Source organism: Hyaena hyaena, unplaced genomic scaffold, assembly GCF_003009895.1.
Source record: "Hyaena hyaena isolate Hyena2069 unplaced genomic scaffold, ASM300989v1 scaffold_906, whole genome shotgun sequence".
In the NCBI taxonomy this organism is placed as follows: Eukaryota; Metazoa; Chordata; class Mammalia; order Carnivora; family Hyaenidae; genus Hyaena; species Hyaena hyaena.
The window spans coordinates 300305-314555 of record NW_024081532.1 but is presented as its reverse complement, the minus strand read 5'-3'; positions in this window follow the sequence as shown (position 1 = coordinate 314555).

Genomic DNA, 14251 nt, shown 5'->3' with positions numbered 1-14251 from the left:
GGATGCTACATTCAGGCTTTTTGAATTGTCTGTGAGGACCCTGCTGAGGCACAGGAAGAACGGTGCTGCCCAGCGGGGTGTGGTTGGGTGAGGAGAGCTGACCACCCAGCTTCAGGAAGCAGCTCCATGTTTCTCAGTGGGTAGTCCAGTAGGTAGAGACCTACTGGAAAAAACTTTTGTTGTTATTGTTTATTTTTATTTTTGAGAGAGAGAGAAGGAGAGGGAGAGCCAGTGGGGGAGGGGCAGAGAGAGGGAGACAGAGGATCTGAAGCAGGCTCCACACTGACAGCAGAAAGCCCAACGTTGGGCTTGAACTCACAAACCATGAGATTATGACCTGAGTTGAAGTCGGACATTTAACCAACGGAGTCACCCAGTTTTAAAATGTTATTCCTTTGTGAAAATTGCCCAGAAAGAAAGCCAGTCATTAACACTAGTAATAGAAGGAAAATGAGAAGCATTCTGAAAAAAAATAATGGTTTTTAGGAATTGTAAGTTGGGGTAAATTAAAGAGAGGCATTTTGATCTTGATGGAAGCTTAGCGTTATTAATCCTCAATAAATGCAGATATTTGAAAAGAGACCTAGAAACAATTTCAGGAACTGTTTTCAGGCAGCTTAAAAGTTTCTCACAGAGCAAGATGCAAAACTTAAGTGAAAGTAGGAAGAGTGGTTAACTCATGGTAAGAGAATATAAACAGGAAACAGCAGCCTCTTAACATAAATGTAATTAAGAAAGGCCTGGAAAATCTGGATAAGTAAGTATCATCTAATATGGAGATGTGCAAGACCTCTGGTGCCTCTTGTAAAAGTCAAAAGGGTCTGCTATCCTTTCTGCAAACATGGCCAGTGGGTGAATACACATCAATCCCCCTTTCATTTCACCATCTCTCATCCCAAACTTGCTACAAACAGGTTTTGGAGGTTAAAAAATTCTGAACTCCCTGGAATAAGATTGTTTTGAGGGGAGGAAGGTTGGCTAAAAGCTGCCAACATGTCAAGCACAGAGGGCCCTTCCCAACAGGAAAGGCTTCTGATTCACCTTCCAAGGGTTCATCCTCTCTCTATGTAGACATTATCTAGCACTGCAACATACCCTCTCCTCCCTTCCTACATGATTAATTATTCTACTCTTGTCTGTCATATCCAGGTTTATTGTGTTTATGTCTTTTCTTTTTAACTACCAACATCCTTTTGGGTATAAGTTTGGTGTCCATGAATAATAACAGTAACTACCAAGTATTATAGCTATTAATTATATTAACAGTTATAGTACGTTATAGCTATACTATATATAATACTATACTATTTATAATAGATATAATAGTTATACTATAGTAATAGTTATAGTATTAATGTCACAGTATACATTGCCTTATATCCTTACAATGCTAGGAGATAGAGTTTACAAAAACACGAGACAGCAAATGTGGCCAACTTGCTCAGATTCTCATAGCGAATAAGTGGTAGATTCAGGGTTCAAACTCAGGTGGGAAGGAATCTATGTCCAGGCTTGTTCTGTTAGTAAGCTGCTTCTAATGGTGCAAATCGCATTAATATCACACTCTTCCCTATCATTAATTCAACAGAGCATCAGCAGTTTCATAAAAGCTGCTTAGCAAGTTGAGCTAAAGGACAGTTAATTACACAACACACACACACACACACGCACACACACATCCTTTATTCAGCTAGACTCCTTCATTCTCTCAACCAAACATGTCCATGGTTACTCCATGCCAGACACTGACCCTAGTACACAAGCCAAGCATGGTTCCTGTCCTCTTGAAGCCTCCTGCTAATTAGGTGCCTCATAATACACCCTACACTTTTCCTTCATAGCACTCATCACCCTCAGATTATTTGTTCAATGTCTTTAATCCCAATGTCCTGAGACCTCCATGGGGGCAAGATGGCTGACCAGTTCACTAAATCTAGTGTCATGTGTACCACCTGGCACCTAAGAGAAACAATAAATATTTGTTAAATGAATGGACGTGAACAAGAGACGGGAGCAGGCTCTCTCAAAGGTTAGAGAAGGTGTTGTACCAGCCAGTAGGTTGATATATTATCAGTCTTTGTGTCACAGTCTCTGTTAACCTCTGCCTAACAGAAACCAGCAGCCTCTGAGTTCAAGCTTCCATCACACTGCACACACCTTCTGCTGTCTGCCTTGCTAGTGAGGTCTGCCCAGGCCTGCCTAGCCTGGGAGCTGTACCCGTAGGTGGAAGCTTGCCCTGCCAAAAGGGCTAATTAATCCTAAAAATCACATCAGTGTCATAGCTCTGGCCCATCCAATCCAGGTGTCCCTTTGATCACAGTCTCTAGCCCTAGGGTTGAGAGTCACAATACCTGGAACGAAGGACAACGCCCCACTCCACCCCTCACTGTATGAGGTTACCTGGGGACTGTGGCTTTCCTGGGGTGTCCTGTAGGCCAAAGTCACATGCCTGTCAGTAAGTATGGTCTCTTAGAGATGCACATTTCTGGCATTAGGCAGGCATAGGTAAGGTAGGTCCTCAGACAAGGACCTGGAACTCAGAATGAGCAGACATGGGTAGGAACTTGCAGCTGTCTATCCTTCTCCCTCAGACTCAGGGAGTCTCTTTAAGATGGATGCAAGCCAGGAGCAAAGGAGAAGCAATCCTTGTAATTGCCTGTGGGCTGAAGATAAATCAGCTGTCTTGTGAATCAGATTATCTAGTTACCTGCTACTCAATTCTTTACTTTCCTCTTCTTAATTCTAGACCTTTAGGGAAGTGTTATTTAATTGTTCTGAGTCCATCCACGCAGGGTGGATGGCGTCAACAGTGATTGCTTGCAAGCATAAAGGGACAGGGAAACTTCTGGGGACAAGGCAAGGCTGGGAAGTCCCTTCTCCTCCCCATGGAGATGCTCCCTCAAACTGAATCCCCCAGATGTTCCTCTTATTTTATTATGGGAGGTGGCTGTTTCTTTGCGGCATCTAGACAAGCTGAGGAAAGTCCCTGACTCCAGTCCTCAAATGGAGGTGACCCCAAAGCAACCAGAGTTGGCCTTGGAGATTTGTTCTCCTGATGCTTAGAGTTCTTTTGCTCTTCACAGACTTCTGTAGTCCTGGGCAATCTGGGAGCCTTGATGGAGGAAAGTCACCATCTGGCAGTAAAAAGATCCCGCTGCAGTCTCAGAGTCAGGAATGTGGTCTATAAACTGCCTCCCAGGGCGCCTGGGTGTCTCAGTTGATTAAGTGTTCACTCTTGATTTTGATTTCGGCTCAGGTCATGACCTCACAGTTCATGAGTTCAAGCCCCACATAGGGCTCTGCGCTGAGACTATAGAGCCTGCTTGGAATTCTCTCTCTCTCTCTGCCACTCTCCTGCTTGCACGCGCCCATGCACACACACTCTCTCTCTCTCTCAAAATAAGTAAACTTTAAAATAAAATAAAATAAAATAAAATAGGGGAGCCTGGGTAGCTCAGTTGGTTAAGCATCTGACTCTTGGTTTCATGAGTTCGAGCCCCGCATTGGGTTCCATGCTGGGAGCTCAGGGACTGCTTGGGATTCCCTGTCTCCCTCTCTCAGAGATGGGCCCCTCCCCCACTCAAGCTGTCTCTCTTTTTCTCAAAATAAAGAAATAAACTTAAAAAATAAAGCAAAATAACAAAAAATAAACTGCCTCTCACCCCAAGACCTCAAGGCTCAAAGTCATCTTTCCTTCCACAAATTAGATTTCCCCTCTTCTGTGTTGTGCAGAGCCCTCCATCCTTGAACCAGGGCACTTTTCTAGTTCCCTCAAGAACTGGATCTCTTTAATTACTCTGAAAGTGAAGAACTTAATGGCAAGTCACAACCCTTCCCTCCCAAATCCTCGTGATTAAAAACGCTGGCATTTTATTTACGTGTGAATAACCAATATTCTACAGCCTCTTTTCTCTCTCCCATCGCACACACTTCCTCATTTTCCAGCGGTTATGTCTATCTTTCCTCAGCCTGTAGCTGAAGGTTTGTGACCACTGGGGGCATTCTCAGCTCCCACTCAAGGCCTCAAAGTTAAGGCTCTGTTAGGGCATTTGTGACCTCAGAGGAGAGTTCAGTTATAGTGGTGTGCTGATAAACTAGCATGAGGGGTTAGGGGGATAGGAACCCTGATTACCAATTTCCATGATGTAAATGCTCCCTCTCACCATGACCCCTTTCCAACTAAAAACCCATTTAACAACCAGCTTGTTAACAGAGTTTCCTCACCGGTTGGACTGAGCTGGCTGAAGCACACCAATGGTTCAAGGGAATTCCCCAGAGCATTCTTAGGTCCCCAGACTGTCTCAACAAAATGAGCAATAGATTCAGTGAAAGTGAAGGGAGGTATGGGCCCTCATGTGCCATTTTTGCCTGCTGGCTTTCTTGGCTCAGAGTACTAGAAAAGGTACAGACTTTAGGGAGTCAAAGCTCTGGGTTCAAATCCTTGTATGTCTTTGGGCAAGTTTCAGGTTCCAACTCTGCAAAAGACAATCAATAAAACCTACCTATAGGATTACTTAAGAATGAAATGAGGAGTGTCTGGGTGGCTAAGTCAGTTAAGAGTCCAGCTCTTGGGGAGCCTGGGTGGCTCAGTCTGTTAAGCATCTGACTTCAGCTCAGGTCATGATCTCAGGATTTGTGGGTTCGAGACTGACATCAGGCTCTGTGCTGACAGCTCAGAGCCTGGAGCCTGCTTCAGATCCTGTGTCTCCCTCTCTCTCTGACCCTCCCCTGCTCACGTTGTCTCTCTGTCTCTCAGAAATAAATAAAACATTATTTAAAAAAAAAAAAAAAGAGTCCAGCTCTTTATTTTGGGTCAGGTCATGAGATTGAGTCCGGCATGGAGCCCACACTCAGCATGGAGCCCTCACTCAGTGTGGAGCCTGCTTGAGATTCTTTCTCACTCCCTCTACCTCTCCTTCTACTCACACACTCTTGCTCTTTCTCTTTCTCCAAAATAAAAAATAGTTATTATTATTTTTAAAAAAATGAAATGAGGTGCCTAAATAAAATGCCTACTGTATAACAATCTCTCCATAAACATTCTTTCTTTTGCCCCAGACTTATCTTAATTTTTTTTTTTTTTTTTTTTTTGTAGTTCACATAATTATTTTCCATAGGGCCCAACAGGGGGAGCCCAAACTCAACATTGTCAGGGTGGGGGCTGGTAACTCAGACCAACTCTCTCACCAGTCTTGGTTTTAACTGGGGAAGCTTTGAGAAGCAAGTTTTTCTCTTCCAGGCTCTCCTTTGTCCTCATCCCAAAAGAGATGAGTCCGTCAAAATGTTTTAGAACTGGGGTTTATGCCATCTGGCTTCCTTCTCTGAGATGGCAAGCTATACCCTGAATCAGAAACCATTGTCTATGAAGGGAGCATCATGTTGGGACTAGAGTAAGGGCAGGGAGCTTCACCAAAACTGTATGTACTTCACTCAGTGCAGAGCACATAAAGCTTCCTGCACAGTCAAAATGCCTCCCACACCAAACCAGGTCCCATAATAAATTGTTACACCTAACACTCATGAGGATTTATGGTACAATTATGCAGAAGGAGGCTGTGGTCAGACAGCTAGAAGAGTTTTCCAACTACAAAACTTCCACAGAAGGAAGTGGAGTCTTTGTTTCTGTGGCTGGGGAGGGTAGAAAAAGGAGGGGAGTCAGCGGTGGAAGGTACAAGAGGCTCACTAGGTTTGAGAAGTGTGGCTGTCTGCTCATAAACAATGGAATTATCGGAACGATACAGAGAGGGACATCAAAGAAACTTTGAGGAAATCTGGTTTCTTGTGATAAAGAGCTTTCGGTAACCTGAGGCAGTTTTGGAAACCTAGAGGCACAAAGACTCTTGATTAGAAATGAAAAGAAAACCTTGGTTTGGAACCATGTATGGCCACTTTCCAGCTGACTGACCCATGCAAGTTATTTAACCTCCCTGAATCTCAGTTACTCATATACTCATTCACTCTGCCTATATGTATTGAGCATCTTGTATGTGTCAGGCATGGGGCTAAATGAATCCTGAGGAGACAAAGGTGAGCAAAACCAGGCATTGTCCCTTTTTTCCGGGAGTTTACAATGTATTCATCTGTAAAAAGGTGTGCTAATGCTGTGACAACTGGATATCCAGATGCAAAACAATGAAGTTGGATCCCCACCTCATGCGCCATATATGAAAATTAACTCAAAATGGATCAAAGACCTAAATGTAAGAGCTAAAACTATTAAACTCTTAGAAGAAAACATAGGCATAAATCTTTGTGGCCATGATAGGTAATGGCTTCTTGAATATGGCACCAAGTACACAAGAAACAAAAGAAAAAAATAGCTAAATTAGAGCTTATAAAAATTTAGACTTTTGTGCTTCAAAGGGCACCATCAAGGGGCGCCTGGGTGGCTTAGTCGGTTAAGCGTCCGACTTTCGCTTAGGTCACGATCTCGCGGTTCGTGGGTTCGGGCCCCGCGTCGGGCTTTGTGCTGACTGCCAGCTCAGAGCCTGACGCCTGTTTCAGTCTGTGACTCCCTCTCTCTCTGACCCTCCCCTGCTCACGCTGTCTCTCTCTCTCTCCTAGAAATAAATAAAACATTAAAAAAACAAAACAAAACAAAGGGCACCATCAAGAAAATGAAAAGGTGACACACAGAATGGTACAAAATACTTGTAAATCATACATCTGTTAAGGGGCTTGTATTAAGAATATCTAAAGGAAAAAAAAAAGAATATCTAAAGAGCTCCACATGGGCTCTGTGCTGACAGCTCAGAGCCTAGAGCCTGCTTCAAGTTCTGTGTCTCCCTCTTTCTCCGCCCCTTCCCGGCTCACACTCTGTCTCTCTGTCTCTGTCTCTCAAAAATAAATAAAAGCATTAAAAATATTTTTATAAAAGAGGGGGTCATCTGAGTGGCTTAGTGGGTTGAGCGTCCAACTTTGGCTCAGGTCATGATCTCACAGTTCATGAGCTCGAGCCCTGCTTCAGGCTCTGTGCTGACAGCTCCAAGTCTGGAGCCTGCTTTGGATTCTATGTCTCCTTTTTTCTCTAACTCTGCTCCGCTCGTTTTCTCTCTCTCTCTCAAAAATAAATAAAAACATTAAAAAATTTTTAGAATACATAAAGAACTCTTACAATTCAGTAATAAAAAGAAAAATAACCCAATTTAAAAATTGGCAAAGGATCTGAATAAACATTTCTCCAAAGAAATACGAATGGTCAATAAGCACATAAAAAATATGTCCAACATCATTAGCCAGCAGGCAAATGCAAATATAAACCACAATGAGATATCACTTTATACCCACTAAAATGGCTAGACTCAAAAAGACAGATTAGAAAAACTGGAATCCTCAAACACTCCTAGTGAGAATGTCATATGGTGCAGCCAATTTAGAATATAATCTGGCAGTTCCTCAAAAGGCTAAAGAGAAGTACCAGATGACATAGACATTCCACTTGTAGGTATATACCCATGTGAAATGAAAATACATATCCACACATATTCTCTTTTTATTTTTAAGCTTCTTTATTTATTTTGAGAGAGAGAGAGAGAGAGAGAGAGAGAGAGAGTAGGGAAGGGGCAGAGAGAGGGAGAGAGAGAGAATCCCAGTGTAGAGCCTAAGTCAGGGGTTCAAACTCACAAACCATGAGATCATGACCTGAGCCGAAGTCAGATGCTTAACGACTGAGCCACCCAGGTTCACCTATCTGCACACATTCTTGTACATGACTGTTGATGCCAGCATTTTTCAATATAGCCAAAATATAGAAACCACACAAACATTCATCAATAGATTAATGATTATATAAACTGTGGTGTATATATCCCCACAATGGAATAGTATTTGGCAATAGAAAGAAACAAAGCACAAGCTAAAGCAATTATGAGAAAGGAGAACAAAACTAGAGGTAATGCAATCCCATATTTCAAGATCAACTACAAAGCTGTAGTAGTCAAATAGTATGCTACTGGTACAAAAATAGACTCGGGTCAGTGGAACAGAATAGAGAGCCCAGAAATAAACCATAAATGAATAAATATGGTTAATTAATCTACAACAAAAGAGGCAAGAATATACAATGGGGAAAAGATAGTCTTTTCAATAGATAATGGTGGGAAAACTGGAGAGCTACATGCAGAAGAATGAAACTGAAGCATTTTTTAAAGTTTATTTTTATTTATTTTGAGAAAGATACAGACAGCAAGTGACGGAGGGGCAGAGAGGGAAGGAAACAGAATCCCAAGCAGGCCCCACACTGTGAGGATAGAGCCCAATGCGGGGCTCTAACTTATGAATTGTGAGATCATGACCTGAGCCGAGACCAAGAGTTGGATGCTCAGCCAACTGAGGCACCCAGGCACCACAAAACTAGAGCACCTTCTTACCCCATTCACAAAATAAACTCAAAGTGGATTAAAGGCCTAAATGTAAAACATGAAACCATAAAACTCCTAAAAGAAAATATAGACAGTAATTTCTTTGACATCAGCATCAGCAACTTTTCTTTAGATATGTCTCCTCAGGCAAGGGAAACAAAAGCAAAAATAAACTATTGAGAGTACACCAAAATAAAAAGCTTTTGTACAGCAAAGGAAACCATTAGCAAAACTAAAAGGCAACCTACTAAATGGGAGAAGGTATTTTCAAATGATATATCCAATAGGAGCTAATACTCATAATGTATAAAGAACTTATACAACTCGGTACCAAAAACCAGACAATTCAATGTAAAAATAGGCAGAGGAACTGGATAGACATTTTCCCAAAGAACATACAGATGGCAAATAGACACATGAAAAGATGTTCAATATCACTAATCACCAGGGAAATGCAAATCAAAACCACAGTGAAGTATCACCTCACACCTGTCAGAATGGCTAGAATCAAGAAGACAAGAAATAAGTGCTTGTGAGGATGTGGACAAAAAGAAACCCTTGTGCACTGTTGGTGGGAATATAAATTGGTGCACCCACTGTGGAAAAAAGTATGGAGGTTCCTCAAAAATTAAAAATAAAAATACTAGGGGCGCCTGGGTGGCTCAGTCGGTTAAGCGTCCGACTTCAGCTCAGGTCATGATCTCGTGGTCCGTGGATTCGAGCCCTGCGTCGGGCTCTGTGCTGACAGCTAGTCAGAGCCTGGAGCCTGTTTCTGATTCTCTGTCTCCCTCTCTCTCTGACCCTCCCCCGCTTATACTCTGTCTCTCTGTCTCAAAAATAAACATTTTAAAAAAATCCTTTAAAAATTAAAAAAAATTAAAAATAAAAATACTATATGATTCAGTCATTCCACTACTGAGTATTTACCCAAAGAAAACAAAACACTAATTTAAAAAAATACATGCACCTCTGTGTTTATTGCAGCATTGTTTACAGTAGCTAATATATGGAAGTAACTCAAGTGTCCATTGGTAGTTGAACGGGTAAAGAAGTGCTATACATATACAATGGAATATTAGCCATAGAAAGGACGAGTTCTTGCCATTTGTAACAACATAAATAGACAGAAAAGATATTATGCTAAGTAAAATAAGTTAGAGAAAGACAAATACCATATAATTTCACTTATCTATAGAATCTACAAAACAGATGAATAAACAGAACAAACAAACGAAAAGCAGAGACAGACCCTTAAATAGAGAACAAACTGATCGTTGGTAGAATGGAGGGAGCTTGGGGGCATGTGAAAAATGAGTAAAGGAGGGTGGGAGATACAGACTTCCAGTACAGTATGATTAAGTCACAGGGATTAAAAGATACAGCATAGAGAATATTGTCAATGAAATTATAATAGCATTCCATGGTAAATGGTAACTACACTTGTAGTGAGCATAGTGAGCATAGCATAACATATAGACCTGCTGAATCATTATGTTGTACACCTGAAACTAATGTAACATGGTGTATCAACTACACTTCAATACTAAAATACATACATACATACATACCTACATAAAAGCAAAACTCTAAGGAGAACTAAACCACAAAAAATAAATCAGAAGTAGGGAAGGAACGAAGGAAGGAAGGAAGGAAGGAAGGAAGGAAGGAAGGAAGGAAGGAAGGAAGGAAGGAAGGAAGGAAGAAGGGAAGGAAGGAAAGAAGTAAGAGGGAGAAAGAGAAGAGAGAAAAAGAACTGGATACGTGCTATAATGTGAATGAGCCTTGAAAACACTGCACTAAATGAAAGAAGCCAGACACAAAGGCCACACATATTGTATGATTTCATTTACATGAAATGTCCTGAATAGATCATTCTACTGAGACAAAAAGTAGATTGGTGTTTGCTTAGGGCTGAAGTGGGGGGAGATCTGAGGGGAAATCAAGACTACTAATGGGTATGGGGCTTCTTTTGGGAGTAAGGAAAATGTTCTAAAATTCACTGTGTTGCTGATTGTGTAACTCTGAGAACACTAAAAACCGTTCAATTGTACACTTTATTTTTTTCATTTTTTAAAATTAAAATAATTTTAATGTTTATTTATTATTGAGAGATAGAGAGAGACAGAATATGAGCATGGGAGGGGTAGAGAGGGGGGGAGACACAGAATCTGAAGCAGACTCCAGGCTCTGAGCTGTCAGCACAGAGCCCAACATGGAGCTCGAACTCACAAACCACAAGATCATGACCTGAGCCGAAGTCAGACACTTAACCGACTGAGCCACCCAGGCGCCCCAATTGTACACTTTAAAAGGGTGAAGTGTGTAGTATATGAATTCTATCTCAATATAGTTGTTATTTAAAATATGTGTATATCCTCATTCATAGCAGCATTATTCACAATAACCAAAAGGTGGATGCAACCCAAGTGTCCATTGATGGATGAATGGATAAACAAAATGTAGTGTGTACATACAATAGAATGCTATTCAGCTTTAAAAAGGAAGAAAATTCTGACACATACTACAACATGAATGAACCACAAAGACATTATGCTAAGTAAAATGAGTCAGTTACAAAAGGACAAATAACATGGCTCCACTTACATGGGGGATTTACTATAGTTAAATTCATAGAGACAGAAAGTAGAATCGTGGGGGTGCCTGGGTGGCTTAGTTGGTTAAGCAGCTGACTCTTGATTTCAGCTCTAATCGTGATCTTACGGTTCATGAGTTTAAGCCCCACATGGGGCTCAGTGCTGACAGCATGGAGCCTGCTTGGGATTCTCTCCCTCTCTCTCTGCCACTCCCTTGCTTGTGCTCTCTCTCTCTCTCTCTCTCTCAAAATAAATAAGTAAACTTTAAAAAGTGATTTTTGAAAAAGTAGAATAGTGGTTGTCAGGAGCTATGGGAAGGGATGGGAAGATTCTGTGTAATAAGCACCAAGTTTCAGGTGCAGAAGATGAAAAAGCTCTGGAGATGGATAGTAGTGATGGTTGCACAGCACTGTGCATGTTCTAATGCCATGAGCCGTATCTTTAAAAATAGTTAAAATGGTAAATTTTTTCCCATGTCTATTATTTTTATTAGGGCGAGTGTGTGTATGTTCTGTAACTTATTTCCTTGCAAGCCTGAATGGTGAGGTGTCCTTGTCTCACTTTCTCTATGTCGACTGCTCTTGGGGCCTGGTCACAATGTGCCACCACAATGGGAGCAATTCAACTCATGTGCTTTTCAGGCAAGGGGCAAAGCTTCCATCGTGGGACTACAGGGCAGGTGTCCTCCTGCAGCTGCTTAGCCTCTGGCTCCAGCTTTCCCTCCCCAGTTTCTTCCACTGCCCTCTCTTGGCAAAGAAATCACGATACATTGCTTTCTCAGAAGGATCCCAGGTTGTCTCTGCACCATGATGAAACTTGTAACACTCCTACCTCTCAGAGCAGGTGTCCTGGGAGGGTTAGGGAAACACGGTGGTGGAGGCTGACTGCCAGATTCTGCCTCTGCCTCCCTCGGTAGCTGGGCACCCTTTCCCAAATCCTCCTCATTCTTATGTTCTTCAAACTAGGTTCTCCTCAAATAAGCAAAGACCCGGTATTTGTCCCTGTGGATGCACCATGACTTGCAGTGGCACAGAAGCCGCTCAGAAAGCTGCATCGCTGTCTGCCAGTGGGTCGGGTGGGGCAGAAGGCCATGATGGCCACTCACCCTCAGCAGCCCCCAGGACTCCCCAACGTGGTCGATTTTATGTTATGTATATTTTAGCACAGATTTAAAAAAATAATAATAAAGGCATAATAGTAGTTCTTACCTCATAGGCTTTTTATGAGGATTAACTGAGATCAACACTGGCTGAAGGAAAGGCTAAACCATTTATGAACCAGGCTTGGAGAGTGGGGTTCAGGATGGTAGAGGGGCACTTTCATTTTTTATTTTAATTCATGTATCTATTGTTCAGATATTTTTTATAACTTTTATAGTTCCATAATTACAAAAAAAAGAAAGAAAGAAAAAGAAATGAGGGCTGCTTATATTCCTGCATTACTTGTCTGTTCAATACGTATATCCACAGAAAATTCGTGCATGAGGATTGGGATCAACATTCTATTCTTGGCCTATGTTTGACCTTCTGTGTTTGTATCTCTATGTGTAATTTTTTCCAGATTTCCTTAGTTTTGCTTGCCTTTCTTCCCCTCCACCCCCAATTTACTTAAGTCTCTTAGTCACAGTCTCTTTTTTCTTTTTAATGTTTATTTACTTTCTGAGAGAGAGAAAGAGAGAGCACGCAAGCAAGGAAGGACCAGAGAGAAATGAAGAGAGAGAATCCCAAGCAGGCTCTGTGCTATTAGCACTGAACCCAATGCAGGGCTCGATCCCAAGAATCGTGAGATCATGATCTGAGCCAAAATCAAGAGTCTGATGCTTAATTGACTGAGCCACCCAGGCACCCCAATTAGTCACAGCCTTAAACCTCTCATTCTGATCACTGAATCCTGCCCTCATGCCAGAAGGAAAACCCCAGACCCCAAGCAGAGGAGCTCCATGCTTATCCCTAAACAGTGTTTTCTCAAGTCCTCTTCCCCATTTTTACCTCCTCCCTCATAGTGAAACCTTTCCTGAGATCTGATATTCAGTCTTTCGCTGCAAATTCAGAGGTCTGCTGCCCCAGGAAGCCAGAGACAGCTTAGTTCTGGCCGGAAGTCTGTTTCCTGGGCAGGAGAACACTGGCAGGAATCCAGACAGCTGACGTCACCTGGTCCGGATGGCGGAAGCTATTACCCAACCATAGGAAATCGATGCCAACAACACATTTCTCTATGACTCCTTCCCTCAGTTCAGAAAAGTAGTTTTCCTGGACAGAAGGGAATAGGAGTGGAAAGTGCTCTGATCTGTGAACCTGCAATGTGTTGAGCATGAGGCTGGCCTCAGCCTTGACTGACAAATAAACATGAGATCTGGGGTGCCTGGGTGGCTTAGTCGGTTAAGCGTCGGACTTTCGCTTAGGTCATGATCTCACGGTTCGCGGGTTCGAGCCCCGCGTCGGGCTCTGTGCTGACTGCCAGCTCAGAGCCTGGAGCCTGTTTCAGAGTCTGTCGCTCCCTCTCTCTCTGACCCTCCCCTGCTCACGCTGTCTCTCTCTCTCTCTCCTAGAAATAAAATAAAACATTTTTTCAAAAAATTAAAAAAAAAACAAAAAACATGAGACCTGACGCTGGACTCCAGCTTGGAAGACGCACGTCTGAGTCTAACTTCTGACCTTTGACAAGTCATTCGATTTCCTTGGTCAGTTTTCTTAGCTATGAATAACACTACCTACCTCACAGAAGTTATTGTTGCAAGCTGGAGTGAGGTCATCTATGTGGAAGATTTCATAAACTTAAAGCAGGATGCTGAAGCCAAATTATGCGTCTGTGAGGACCTTACTGACAGCAGCTGATCCTGAGGAGTCCTGAGGGAGAGTGGTTAGAAGCAGATTGGAGCTGGGCAGCCTGCCCTGGAATGCTGGTGTGCTGCTTACTAGCTCTGGGGCAGGGATGCACAACTTAACCTCTCTGAGCCTAGTTTACTGGTGGTCAAAATGGGGATGATAAGAATATACCCTCACCACAGGGTTGCCAGGAGAGTGAAGTAGTTACTCCACATAGGGTCCATAGGGCACATAGAACACTTCCCAGCTCGTGGTGGTACTCACTAAGCCTTGGCTGGGAGGATTATTCCAGAGGTCATCTTGTGCACTTTTGGGACATGGGCTGGGCCTTCAGCCTAATCCCAAGAAATATCACAAAAAGAGATTCTGCCCTCAATCCACACAACAGGCAGAGCAATTTAGTTTCTCTGCTTAACCACCCAAATCTGCCCTAGCCAGCCAGTGAAAGATATCAAGCCCCTGAGATAGGCCC